Source organism: Toxotes jaculatrix, chromosome 6 (assembly GCF_017976425.1).
Source record: "Toxotes jaculatrix isolate fToxJac2 chromosome 6, fToxJac2.pri, whole genome shotgun sequence".
Taxonomy (NCBI): domain Eukaryota; kingdom Metazoa; phylum Chordata; class Actinopteri; family Toxotidae; genus Toxotes; species Toxotes jaculatrix.
In genome coordinates, this window is record NC_054399.1 from 26,351,909 (window position 1) to 26,363,941 (window position 12,033).

At 43.5% G+C, this 12,033-nt stretch overlaps 2 pseudogenes; both read right to left on the minus strand.

The window, feature by feature from the left end:
• The window catches only part of LOC121182853, a 30,747-nt pseudogene extending 29,447 nt beyond the window's left edge, over nucleotides 1–1,300 (minus strand).
• A 3,840-nt stretch (nucleotides 1,301–5,140) lies between these two features.
• The window catches only part of LOC121182854, an 85,806-nt pseudogene continuing 78,913 nt past the window's right edge, over nucleotides 5,141–12,033 (minus strand).

Consider the following 12,033-nt stretch of genomic DNA (forward strand, 5'->3'; position numbering starts at 1 on the left):
CACAAATGGGGGGGGGGTAGGACAAGGTCCCATGTCTCTATCTTGCTCCGCTGAGGATCGGTCAAAACTGACCCTGGTTAAATCCCAAATTTTCACTCTCCCAACTCTGTTATATGGGGGAACTTCAAATGCTCATAACTCCGGAACCCTAAGACCTAGAGACTAAAGGGTGGTACCGTTGGACTCGGGGTGCACACAAATGGGGGGGGTAGGACAAGGTCCCATGTCTCTATCTTGCTCTGCTGAGGATCGGTCAAAACTGACCCTGGTTAAATCCCAAATTTTCACTCTCCCAACTCACTTATATGGGGGAACTTCAAATGCTCATAACTCCGGAACCCTAAGACCTAGAGACTGTGCCCTGGTGACTGCAACATTACAGCTTTGCACAGGATTCAACAAATCAAAGAGCACCGGCAGGTCATCCCCCAAAACCACTGGAAAAGGCAAGTTATCTGTAACTCCCACATTTAGCAGATAGCTCTGTCCTTGCACTTCCACATAAACATCTGCCGTGGGATAAGACTTCTCATCACCATGTACACAGGAAATGGGGATTGTCTCAAGAGTGCAGATGGTATTAGCTGACACATATTTTCTGTATACAAGAGTCTGAGTACTGCCTGTATCAATCAGGGCTCTGAGGTTTTCTCCATTTATCTTTACATCAGTCGTTTTCATGGATTGGTTACCCTGAGGCTTAATGTCAACACTTTGTCGTGGTACAAAACACATTTGAGTGAGCTTAGCTGGATTCTTTGGGCACATTGGTTTAATATGGCCTTCCTGTCCACACAGATAACAAATGGGTGTTTGGCTAGAAGCCCTTCAATCAATAGCACCTGTTGGTTCTCCTTACCGGAGGCTTACCCACGCCTGCTGATGACCTCTGGTGGTGTTGAGGGGGTGCAGGCTTACGGCTATCCTTCCCCGCCTTCCAGGTATGGTTACTCCATGGCTGATTCTTTTTCCGAGCAGCCACAAACACATCAGCTAGAGTGGCAGCTTCAGCCGCTGACTTTGGACCATGCTCTTTTACCCAAACCTGGAGTTCAGGAGACAACATTCTCAAGTACTGTTCCATAATGATTATTTCACCAATTTCTTGGACAGTTTTACCTTGCGGTTGGGTCCGCTTCCCGTACAGCTCTTTCAGCCTCACATACAACTCCTTGGGGCTCTCATCAGGTCTGACATCTAGAGAGCGGAACCTCTGCTTGTAGGTCTCAAGGTTAATATCATATTTTTTCGAAATAGCAGCTTTGACCTCATCATATTCAAGGGAATCATCCACATCCATATTAACATAAGCTCCTCTGGGTTTGCCAGTCAGGAGTGGAATGAGTCGGAAAACCAAGTCAGATCTTGGCCACTGACATGCTGCTGCAATCCTTTCAAATGCAATGAGAAAGTGTTCAACATCATCATTTTCTGTTAATTTTTCTAGTCTGGGTTCGTGAGATAATTGAACCTGGCTTGATGGATTATTGGCAGAGTAGTTGGGCTCCGATGAGTCTCCAAAGGGTGTGTAAAAGTCTGAACCGATTTTGAAGTGCTTCATACCGTTGCTCCTGCCGTGTAACTTCCTCCTTTCGTTCCATCTCCCGGGCCTCCTGCAACTCTTCCTCCCCGGTGCATGCCTTTACAAAATGGAGGGGAAGACAAAAAAGTAAAAAAAATGCCTGTGTCCTCAACTGGCTGATCCCATCGCTGCCACCAAATGTAAGGGACCAAGCTGGCAAGCACGAGGACCACAGATGAATTTCTTCAAAAAGAGGGTTTTATTTACCCCAAAAAAGATGCAAAGAAATATTTTAACCAAAATATAACAAACTTGGATCCCTAAAAGAGTTCAACCTAACAGAACTATACTGAAAGAAATACAAAGTCAAGTAACTGAACAGACCAACTGACAAACAGAAGACAAACAGACCTACACACTGAAAAACAAAGGACACATGTATAATGGTTGATAAGGCCATTATCCTAACAAAAAGGGGGATTTACAAACAACAAACATGACAACAATAAACAAAACCAGACAATCAGCCTGTCAGTAATGAATATCTTTAACTACTAACTAAACAATCCAAATCAACAACTAACAGTCTAAAGAAATAATCAACTATACAAACTAAATCCCTAATTTCCCCCCATGATGTGGCATCCACTTGGTCCAGCCCAATATGGCCGCTCCCTCCATATAATGGCTGCACTTCTATGGGCAGCCCCTTTTGGACCCAGCCTCACAGGACACCACTCAGCAACACCAGTGGCACCAGCAGCAAAAGCACTCTCTGCACTAGTAACTCAAACAAACCAAAAATAGAATGAACCATTTAACCCTCGGGGTACACACAAATGGGCGGGTAGGTCCCATGTCTCTATCTTGCTCGCCTGAGGATCGGTCAAAACTGAACCTGGTTAAAACTCCAAGCCCTGTACACTCTTAACAACCGTAAACACCAACTTCAGCTACACAAAAAGTACCACAAAAAGGGGGGTCGAAACAACTCCCATTTTTATGACATTTTGAGGCCTTACTATACTATGACCATTTTTATGACATTTTGAGGCCATACTATACTATGACCGTTTTTGGCCCATTTTGAAGCCTTACTATACTATGACCTTTGTTTTTTTTGCCCATTTTGAGGCCATACTATTTAATTTACTATCAATAATAATGTAAAAATATGCAAAGAATTAATTACTAATGTATTTTTTATTTATATATAAATAATCTTCATTTACTCCACATAAAAAATAAATAATAAAAAATACAAAAAAATATTTAAAATTCAAATTTTAACAATATTAAACTTTCAGCTTTTTTCTTTTAAACAAACAATTCTCAGGTGCCTGTGCAGGTTGTTTGTGGAGCCGGCTCTATATGAAATTCTTTTCTTGCAGACACTACACTCTGCCCTTGTATTATCAGTATAACTGAAATGGTTCCAGATTTTGTTTCTTTCCTTGGTGTCACTCATTTAACTATACCTTTCTAATGCGTCGATGTTGTCTTTTCTTGTAGCCCCTAGCTCTCTCTCTGCCCCTCCTGCTCTCCTGTTCATGTGCTACTGCTGCTGCGAGTGTAACTACCGCCCCCCTATTTAGTTATTTTTGTAGTTACAGTGGGATTTTGAATATGAAGAGTAATGTCTAGTGGAAATACAAGGAGTCCTGTGACAACAAGAGCTGTAACAGGAGTAACCCAAGGAATTGTAAAATTAACTTGCTCCTCAACAGCCTATATCAACTTGACTGTGACCTTTGACTGACATAACTTTTTCATGTTAAATAACAGCTTGTTTGTTTTAAACCATGCTGGTTCCATTTTTCCTGACCTTATTTTTTAACTGACAGAAGTACAGCTACATTGTTTTAGACAGACTCAAAAAAAATGTGTGTCTGTCCTTTAATGTCAGAGGAACATACTCCAATATGTTTTGCCTGGACACTGTTTAAAATGACAGCACACTGAGAGTGAGCTGCCACAGTCAGTAGGTCAAAAGATCAGTTACAGCTCTGGTTTTCAGAAGCTAATGGCCATTGGTGTACTGTTCAAATGAATCATAAAATTAACATACACTGCATTCTGTCTCTCTTTGTATCTTCTCCTTTCCATGTGTGCAGCAGTGGACAGCCATGTGAGAAGCACCTGCATGTGATTGGATACACAGACACCAACTTCAACAGTGGAGCCCCTCCTCCCCGGCCTAGAGATCTGGACCCATCCTGCTCTCTCTTCCAGTGTTATATTACCAAGGAGGGTCAGGTGAGCTCCAGACCCCTGTGGATGTCAGCTGGTGGTGTGGGTGGAGGAGCATCAGGAGGCTCCAACAGGAGCCCCAGCAGCAGCCTGGAGGTGGGGGACGGTTTGCTCCTCCAGGAGCTGGAAGTGGCAGCTAACAGGAGGGAGAAAGAAGCGATCCTGCTGGCCCACTTCAGCATCCCTAACTGTGTGAGCTCTGAGCAGAGCTCAACGGTAGGAGAGGGTGACCTGCTGCTGGGAGAGCCAGAGCTGCCAATCATTCTAGATGGGCGGGACGAGAGTGGCAGGAAACACCAATAACCACAATGATTTCACATAGAGTTGGAGAGCTGAGAGCAGCTGCTCATCAGATGGGATAACTTAGCAGACACCATTGGTTTGATTCCAACTTAACATGGATAATATGCTGAACCACTTTGTGACTAAACACAGGAAAAGAAGACGTTTAGTTCACTGAGATCAAAGAATTTTAAATGACTTATAGGTTACTTTTTATAGTTTTAGGAAATAGATTGGGTATCAAACTGGTTCCTGATAAAGGAGCTTGTTTTGACTGACTGACACTGTCCCCCATGGAGGAATTTCCTAATAAATTCCTGATAATCGTTGTGACCCCTGAGCTTTTAGTCTCACCAGTTCCTCCTGGAGGAACCCGAGACATTCCCAGGACAGAGGTGTAGTTTTTTCTGTCGATTCTGGTTCTAACCATGGGGTCACCTACTGAATGGATGTGCCCAGAAAACCTCAAAGGGAACAGACCCAGAAGGCATGTCCCATGCCAGACATATGTCCTCTGCTGCAGCAGTAACAGGCGCAACTGTTAAGCACCTTAAAGAAAGATGCAGTTGTTTAATAAATGTTCCCTGTGTCCTAAATCACTGCACTGATGTTATAAATCCTCTGCGTTAAGATTAAGGGGAATCTGGGGATTAAACTGCTTAAACAGTTTACACTGTCAGGACTGAGGTTCTGAGATTAACTGAATACAATAAATCATAGTTAGACGACACTTGAAAAAAAAAACCCTTTATTTTCACTACACCTTAAGTTAAGTTAAGTTTCAATAATTTAAATAAAAAAGTAGCTTTTGTATATGTATTAAAACAAATGTTTTTTTTTCCTTACGGAGCCACAGCTTCAAATGTTTCTGCAGCTTGTAGCCTTATGTCTGTTTGTTATGTAAACATGAATTATTGCTAATGTTGAGTCTGCAACTGGTCTGGAACAGAAAGAAATGTCCATTGACACTGCCTGTCAAAGGAGAGTCCTTTCACCTGAACCAAGTCTCAGGCTGAGACACTGAGTATTGCTTTTGTTGTCTTTAGCTAGAGTGCACAAGTTTTCACTGGCTTCTACGAGTCAGATCTAACTGAGGGAGGGCTGTGATGGGGGTGGGGGGTCAGGAGTGGGAAGCACCACTCCTTGTCTTTGAAGGTGTCTCACGATGTCCAGGATGGAATCGAGCTCCACACGGAAAGCCTCCAGCTCTCTGCTCTTTTCCTGAGCCAGATGCTTCCAGTGCTCCACCTCTGACTGCTGATTAGCCTCCAGCACCTGCCATGACCCACTAATCACCTGCAGGCACAGTTACTGAGGTAAGATGGTGGGGAGTAGGCTTGGTACTTTCAACACCATGTGACATTTCCAGGAGCAAGCGATGAGCAAATTGGTGGATTTAATTTTCATTTGATAAGCAAATGTATGGCAGCATGTTTGTAAAACACTGTGAAAAACCAGGCAGGTTATGGGAAGCTCTGTGTCATAGCTTGTTGAGTTTCTGTAGAGAAAAAGCTCCAAAACGGCCCCAAAAAGCACCTAAAAAATGACTTTTCATAAAGCAGCAAGCAATTACAGGGTAAAGGTAAAGGTGTTTGGCCTGGGTACCTGCTTCAGCTCCTTCTCTCTGTGCTGGTGTCTGAGCTCCATGTTGAGGATCTTCCTCTCCAGGCCACAAAGGAGTTTCACCTCAGGGCTCTGAGCTTCTTTAGCTTCCTTCAGCTCTTTCAGCAGTCTGGTCAGCTATACACAAGGTGGAAACAGTGACTTCATGTTAAAATGATAAGAAAAAAAAATACAAACCAAAATAATTAACTTTTCCCTCTTGGATCTAATGAAACATGATAATTCAGTGCAACAGATACACACTTATTTTGAAATAGAGACAGAGCACACATTATCCACTAACTGTAATCTAAATGCTGACCCTCTAACATTGTCCATTGCCATTTCTCCTCCTCTCCTCCATTCCTAGCTGTCCTATCTTCAGGGAGTTTTTTCTTGCCACTGTCGCCTTAAGTACTTGCTCTGAGGTCAGACTCTGGGTCTCTGTAAAGAGCTTTGAGACAATTTTGATTGTGGAAGGAGCTATATAAATAAAATTGAATTGAATTGAAAACCTCAGGAACACCCATATCTGCAAATGCACTGAGTCCAAGTGTGAAGAGGTGTGGAAACACATTGCAGCTTTGAGTTACAGACTATAAACCAAAATAGCAAATGTTTGGAAATATTGATTCTGAACGATCTTTCTACTTTAGACCTCTGTAGAAAAGAATATTCCCAGCTGGTGCTACAGCTGCTAAAATATGCTGCTAATACACTCAAACTCCCCCATTCCCTCACATTTTCTTTTTCTTTACTTTACTTTCATTTAAATATGTTGCACATAGTGTTGTCATTTCATAAGCGCATTCTGATGTGTATCTGGTGCTTGGAGTCTACAGATTTTATTTTGCTAGAACATGTTTTTTTGTGTGAACCATCCCCAACTCTCCACCTCCTGCTCACCTGCTTCTGCAAAGCGTTCTCTCGGGTCCTGGATATTGCCAGTGCCTCTTTAGCTCCCTGCAGCTCTTTTAGTTGGTCTTGCAAATGTCTCATCATTATCTGCAGGTACATGTAAAGTTTAAAGCAACAGAAACATGTTCAGGATTTCCTGATGTGGAAATGAGCCTGGTTGGCTAGTGATCCTCTGCTGTACCTCCTGAGTGTTGAGCTGATTGGCCTGTTCAGCAACCTTTGAGGACGAGTGCTCCAGGGCGTGGGTGATACGCAGCTGGTCTAACTCCCTGAGGTGCTCGGCCTTCATAGAGGACAGCTGCTCTGCAGATTGCTCCTTCAGCCTAAAAGACCACATTATATCCTGATGTCCACTCACACTGATGCTCTGCAGGAAAAACATCTACTGTATGTGTTTGCACAGAAGCTCATACCTGCAGAGCTCCTCCTTGGCTTGCGCAGCCTCAGCCTTTAACGCCTCCTTCTCCTGCTCACTCTGCAGCTGCAGCAGCTCCAGGCGCTGCCTCAGAGCCTCGCTCTCCTGCAGAACCTCAGAGATGTGACTCCCTGTCAAAGGGACACAACATTAAAATGAAATATCCAAATATCTTATATCTCATTCAGCTGTTTAGTCATTCTGCCTTTCCTTTTTAATGTCAGGGCACAGTATCCATCGAAGCATGTAAAAGCTGACCATAACAAAATGTCCACACCTGCAAAGACAGTGGGTTGGTAGGTCTTCTCATACTGAGCAGCTGGGAAAGTTTCCTCCACTCCACATGTCTCTCTCGCAGTAGCAGAGCAGGGCGTCTTTGTTGGGCCTGGCTGCCGTTTGGTCTCTGTAGAATGGGTTTCTGCTCGTGAGTTGGGGATGGACAGCATGCTCCTCCTCTCCTTCTGCAGCCTCTCCACGGTGCGGCTCAGCTCCCGAATGGTTCGCGTTTTGGCAGCAAGCTCGTGGTTCAACCGCTCTATCCGAACTCCAAACGCTGCCTCGGTTTGACGCTGGTGTCGGCTTGGACTCGGCTGGACCTGCAGGGGGAGGGGTTTACAATCAGGTTGCACGGCCAGGTAAGATTTGGCTTTTGCTTAATCCGATTCAAGTCAGAAAAAAAGAATATTTATAGTCATATTTCTCTCAACCTTTTCTCTCTAAAGGTTGTGTTTAACAAACCCTTCATTGTCACACCACAGACCAGCCTGTAACAGCGTGCTAGAGCTACTGTAACAGTTTTTATTAACCTACCTTGTTTACGAGCTGCTGCTGAAGAGACTCAACCTGGCTGTGAAGGGCTTTTTCTTTCTCTTGGTGGGTTTCCTTCGCCCGCTGTAGCTCCTCCTCCAGAGTTTGAACCTGTGACATCCACGGCTTTGTCTCAGGTGCTGAGTTTGCTGCTTCAACCTGCTGTTTCTGCTCCAGCTGCTGCTCCAGCTCTGAGATCTGCTGCTCGTAGTGCAGCTACACAAAGCAACACAAAGGCACATCCAGTTACTGGAAGAATCTCATGGACTTTATTTTTCATTTTTGTGTTATTAATTTTATCTCATTTCAAACCTCCTCGCCTTTTGCCCACTCTATTGTGCTGTAGATATAAGTGTAACAAAATGCTGCTTTGATAACACTAAAATATTTTAATTGTTGAGTAAACACTGGCAAGTTACTACCACACAGCTCAGATATTACAATGTTGACAAAACCCACCTTGTGACAAAATGTACCTTCACTCTGTGGAACCGTTGTTCCATGGCCCTCAGACTGTGTTTGGCCTTTTCATCACGGTTCTCCAGCTCCGCTTCCAGACGCTGAATCCTCCGCTCCAGCAGAGTGGTGATGCGGCCGGGCGGAGACGTCTTAGCAGCGTCGGCGTGCTCCTTGCCTCCAGCACTAGCTGCGGCGTAGATAAGAGCAGGCAGGAAGTTTGGGTTTCTGTGTCTTAGTATCTTCTCCAGCTCCTTCACCTGGTAAAGAGAGAAAGACTCTTTAAACTATGAAGAGACATAAACCTGTGAGGGGGGGAGGGGCTTGTTTGTTTGTTTGTTGTGAGAAACCTGTCTCTCCAGGTCCTGCATCTTCTTTGTTTCCACCGATTTCTCTTTTGTCTTTCGGAGCTGCTCGCTGCTTCTTTTTCAGTTTTCAGTTTTTCCACCTGAAATAAGGACGACCTGTTATCTCCAACACAGCACACAAGGTTAGACTGAGAAAGTGTAAACTGTCTTTCAGCTCCACATTATAGCTGATAGCACAAGGTTTCTGCTCCTTTTACAGCTGGTGATGACAAAACACTACAAAATGCATTTGTGTTCAGCAGGCACTGGACCCACACACACTGTCCCAGCACTCTGGAAAAAAACAAACAAACAAACCTAAAAAATACACTGTTTCCCTGCTTGGAGCTCAGATTAATCCAGTGTTGGATCCCAGGCAGTTTGCATCCAAGCAGAGGAGGAGCACTGATGGTGCTGTTAATTCCACCAAACATTACGTCTTGTACAAACTGCAGTGAAGATTATAGAGAGGAAAGAACACCAGTCACTGCAATCACTCTATGAGCCTTTACCTTCTGGGAGATGGTTTAAGGTACCAAAGGCAAATCTTAACCGATACAATAACTCAGCCTCTAATGTATCTGTTTGATGCTGAGCAGGTGTTGGGACAGTGGGTTTTTTTTACAGCTTCTGCTGAAAACAGCTGCCCGAGAACGGTGAGACTGAATCAGAACAGTAGAGTTGTGGGTCAGACAGTTAAACAATGAACTGACACTCACCATAAAGCTCCATAAAGCAGGAGGGAGCTGCAGATTCAGGTGGTGATTCTCACTACGAGAAACCCCTTTTACCTGTTACATTGTTGTTAGGTAGGAAGCTGGTACGCTGATTACTCAAATGTTCAACAGCAGACAAGATGTTGTGTCGGTCAGGACACAGGTAAAGAAGTACAGGATTTGGAACAGTGCTCCAGTTGTATTTATTGCTCTTTGATGTTCACAGCATCACAGTAGTCTAAAATAAGCAATAAAACAGCATTCAGCTAATTCATCGACACACACACACATTATACCGCCTCATTAAATGCAACTAAGGAGCACATAAAAAATATAAACAACTTAACATGGGCTCAAATAAAGTTCTACATCAAACATACAACCTCCTCTCATTTCCCTCTTTCAATATAACGCCACATGACTTTACTGTTCACATAGAAATGAACCGACATGTAAATACACGAGTGAACTTCATGCAGCCTTACGACGCCGCGACGTGCGGCGGAAAAATACACAGTGCTAACTAGCATAGCGACTCGGTAATAAGTAAACAAACTTAACGATACGACACAGCAACACTCACGTTTCATCAGCGACTTGAAACTGGAAACATCAGCGGCTGGAACTGCAGGTACTATCAGGATTATGTGCGTTATAGACTGACTATTAACTATCGAAGTACACTGGTACACTGTCCTCGGATTATGCGCGTCCTTGTCGCGGCAGAACAGGGACGTCGCGCGATGACGTCAACGTCGCATCACGTGATCGCACACGGGGGGGTGCTGAAGCTTTCTAACAATTGTCATACAGCTATTTGAAAAAAATAATGAATCATAACTGAAGTACTTCAGTATGTTCAATCAGTTCCATTCAGGGACTCCAACTGAGTCCTAGACTCATCCTGGGGATAATGAAAGCAAAGAGGATGCACCTGACCATGTTCTCAAAATTTCTAAAAGCACGTTTTCACTGTGGGTTACTGAGTGTCTACTGATGGGCAAAAACGGAAGTTTTATTCATGTACAGTTCAATCTACAACAAAATAAAGTGTTCAAAAAGTTACCTCCTGAAGCCTCTGTATTCTTTTTTCCAACCCTACACATAAATAACCCAGTGAAAATGAAAACTTTGTATACCTTATCCTGAAGGTAAATGAAATGAGAATTAGTATATAAACATCATGTGACTGCTCAGCCTCACCTGCTCTTTGAGCTGGTTTATCTCTGCTGGCAGCCTTCAGTCTGCCAGCGTCTCTGTCCAGCAGCTCCTGGTTCTCAGCAAACCACTGCAGCTTCTTCTTCAAGGCCGACACTTCCTCTCGGTGCTTGTCCTCCAATACACGTATCTCAAAGGTCTTATCACCTGGCACATTTAGGATGGATACACGTTGTACAAAGATCACTTATGCACATACAGTAAAAAAAAAAGGGTCTTATAAAAACTGGGATCTGCTTCTAATCTTTTAACATCCAAGTTTTCAGTGGTCATTCCACCTCTAGCCCTGTCTTGTATCCAGTCTTACCTGAAGTGGAGATGGCCTTGGCTTTAGCCAGGTCTCTCTCTTTCTTCATCAGCTGCAGGTCTACCTCCAGAGCCTGCTTCTCCTGTTTCAGTCTGTGAATGTCCTCAGACAGCCTAGCCTCATTCCTCTGCACACAGACACATATTTTTATAAGAGATAAGTGATGGGGCTGAAACAGATTGCCATTCAAACAGTAATTCAGTGATAGTGGGACTTACCTGAAATGTATGTACTTGAGCTAACAAGTCTGCAATGCGTTGAGTGTGATCCATCAAACAGATATTTCCCACAGGCCTTGGGGTTTTACGCAGCTGCTCCCTGATAAACAAAAACCATAAAAACATTTAAAAACCATGTGTAAAGTTTCCTAATTGGGCCATTGTTCATTTTGAATGGAAATTTTTATTTTGTAGACACGTACAAACAATAATGTACCCTGAACCCACCTTGTGAAATCCAGCTCACTCAGCAGCCTCTGGTTTTCCTTAAACATGGCCTCCTCGTTGGCTTTAGTCTTTGCCTGCTGAGCCTTCAACTGCAAGTACAGCTTCTCATTCTCCTGTAAAGTACCTTAGTTTTACTGTGGTGTAACAGTGCAAACATTAAAAAAAACACAAGAAGAAAACAAAAAATGTATGTGGTGCTTCAAAGCTGTGTCCTGTTCTGCCGGGCTTCGGATTATCAGGATGCTTTTTACTTTACTCGCACCACTCATTGATTACTGTGATGATGGAAGCTCCTTAGTGATCACAAACTCAGCACTGTCTCATTAATCTTACTTTCAGTGTGTGACAATGCTCGAGATCTAGTCATGTGATAGTAACATGATGAGTGTCAGGCCACCATCTGGCTACCATCACTTTGGGGGGAGAGGCATGTTACTCAGTGGTACGCTACAGAAAATTTTTAATTTCTCTGTTGCTTCTGTCTTTTCATATAATCCCAGACTGACTCAGTGATGTGGGGGCCATATCATCTGCTGCAGGACTCCGTGTTCTTGTTGCTGATCATACACCTCACTGATGGTATTTCATGATGGATAAGAATCTAAATGTCTAAAATTGTTTTTGCACAATGCTGTATACAACCCCAGAAAGTTATTTGCCTGAATAACCTACACTACAAAAACAATTTTCAGCTATTTGAATTTCACCACTGTTAAACACTTGTTTAAAAAATACCATCATTTTGAC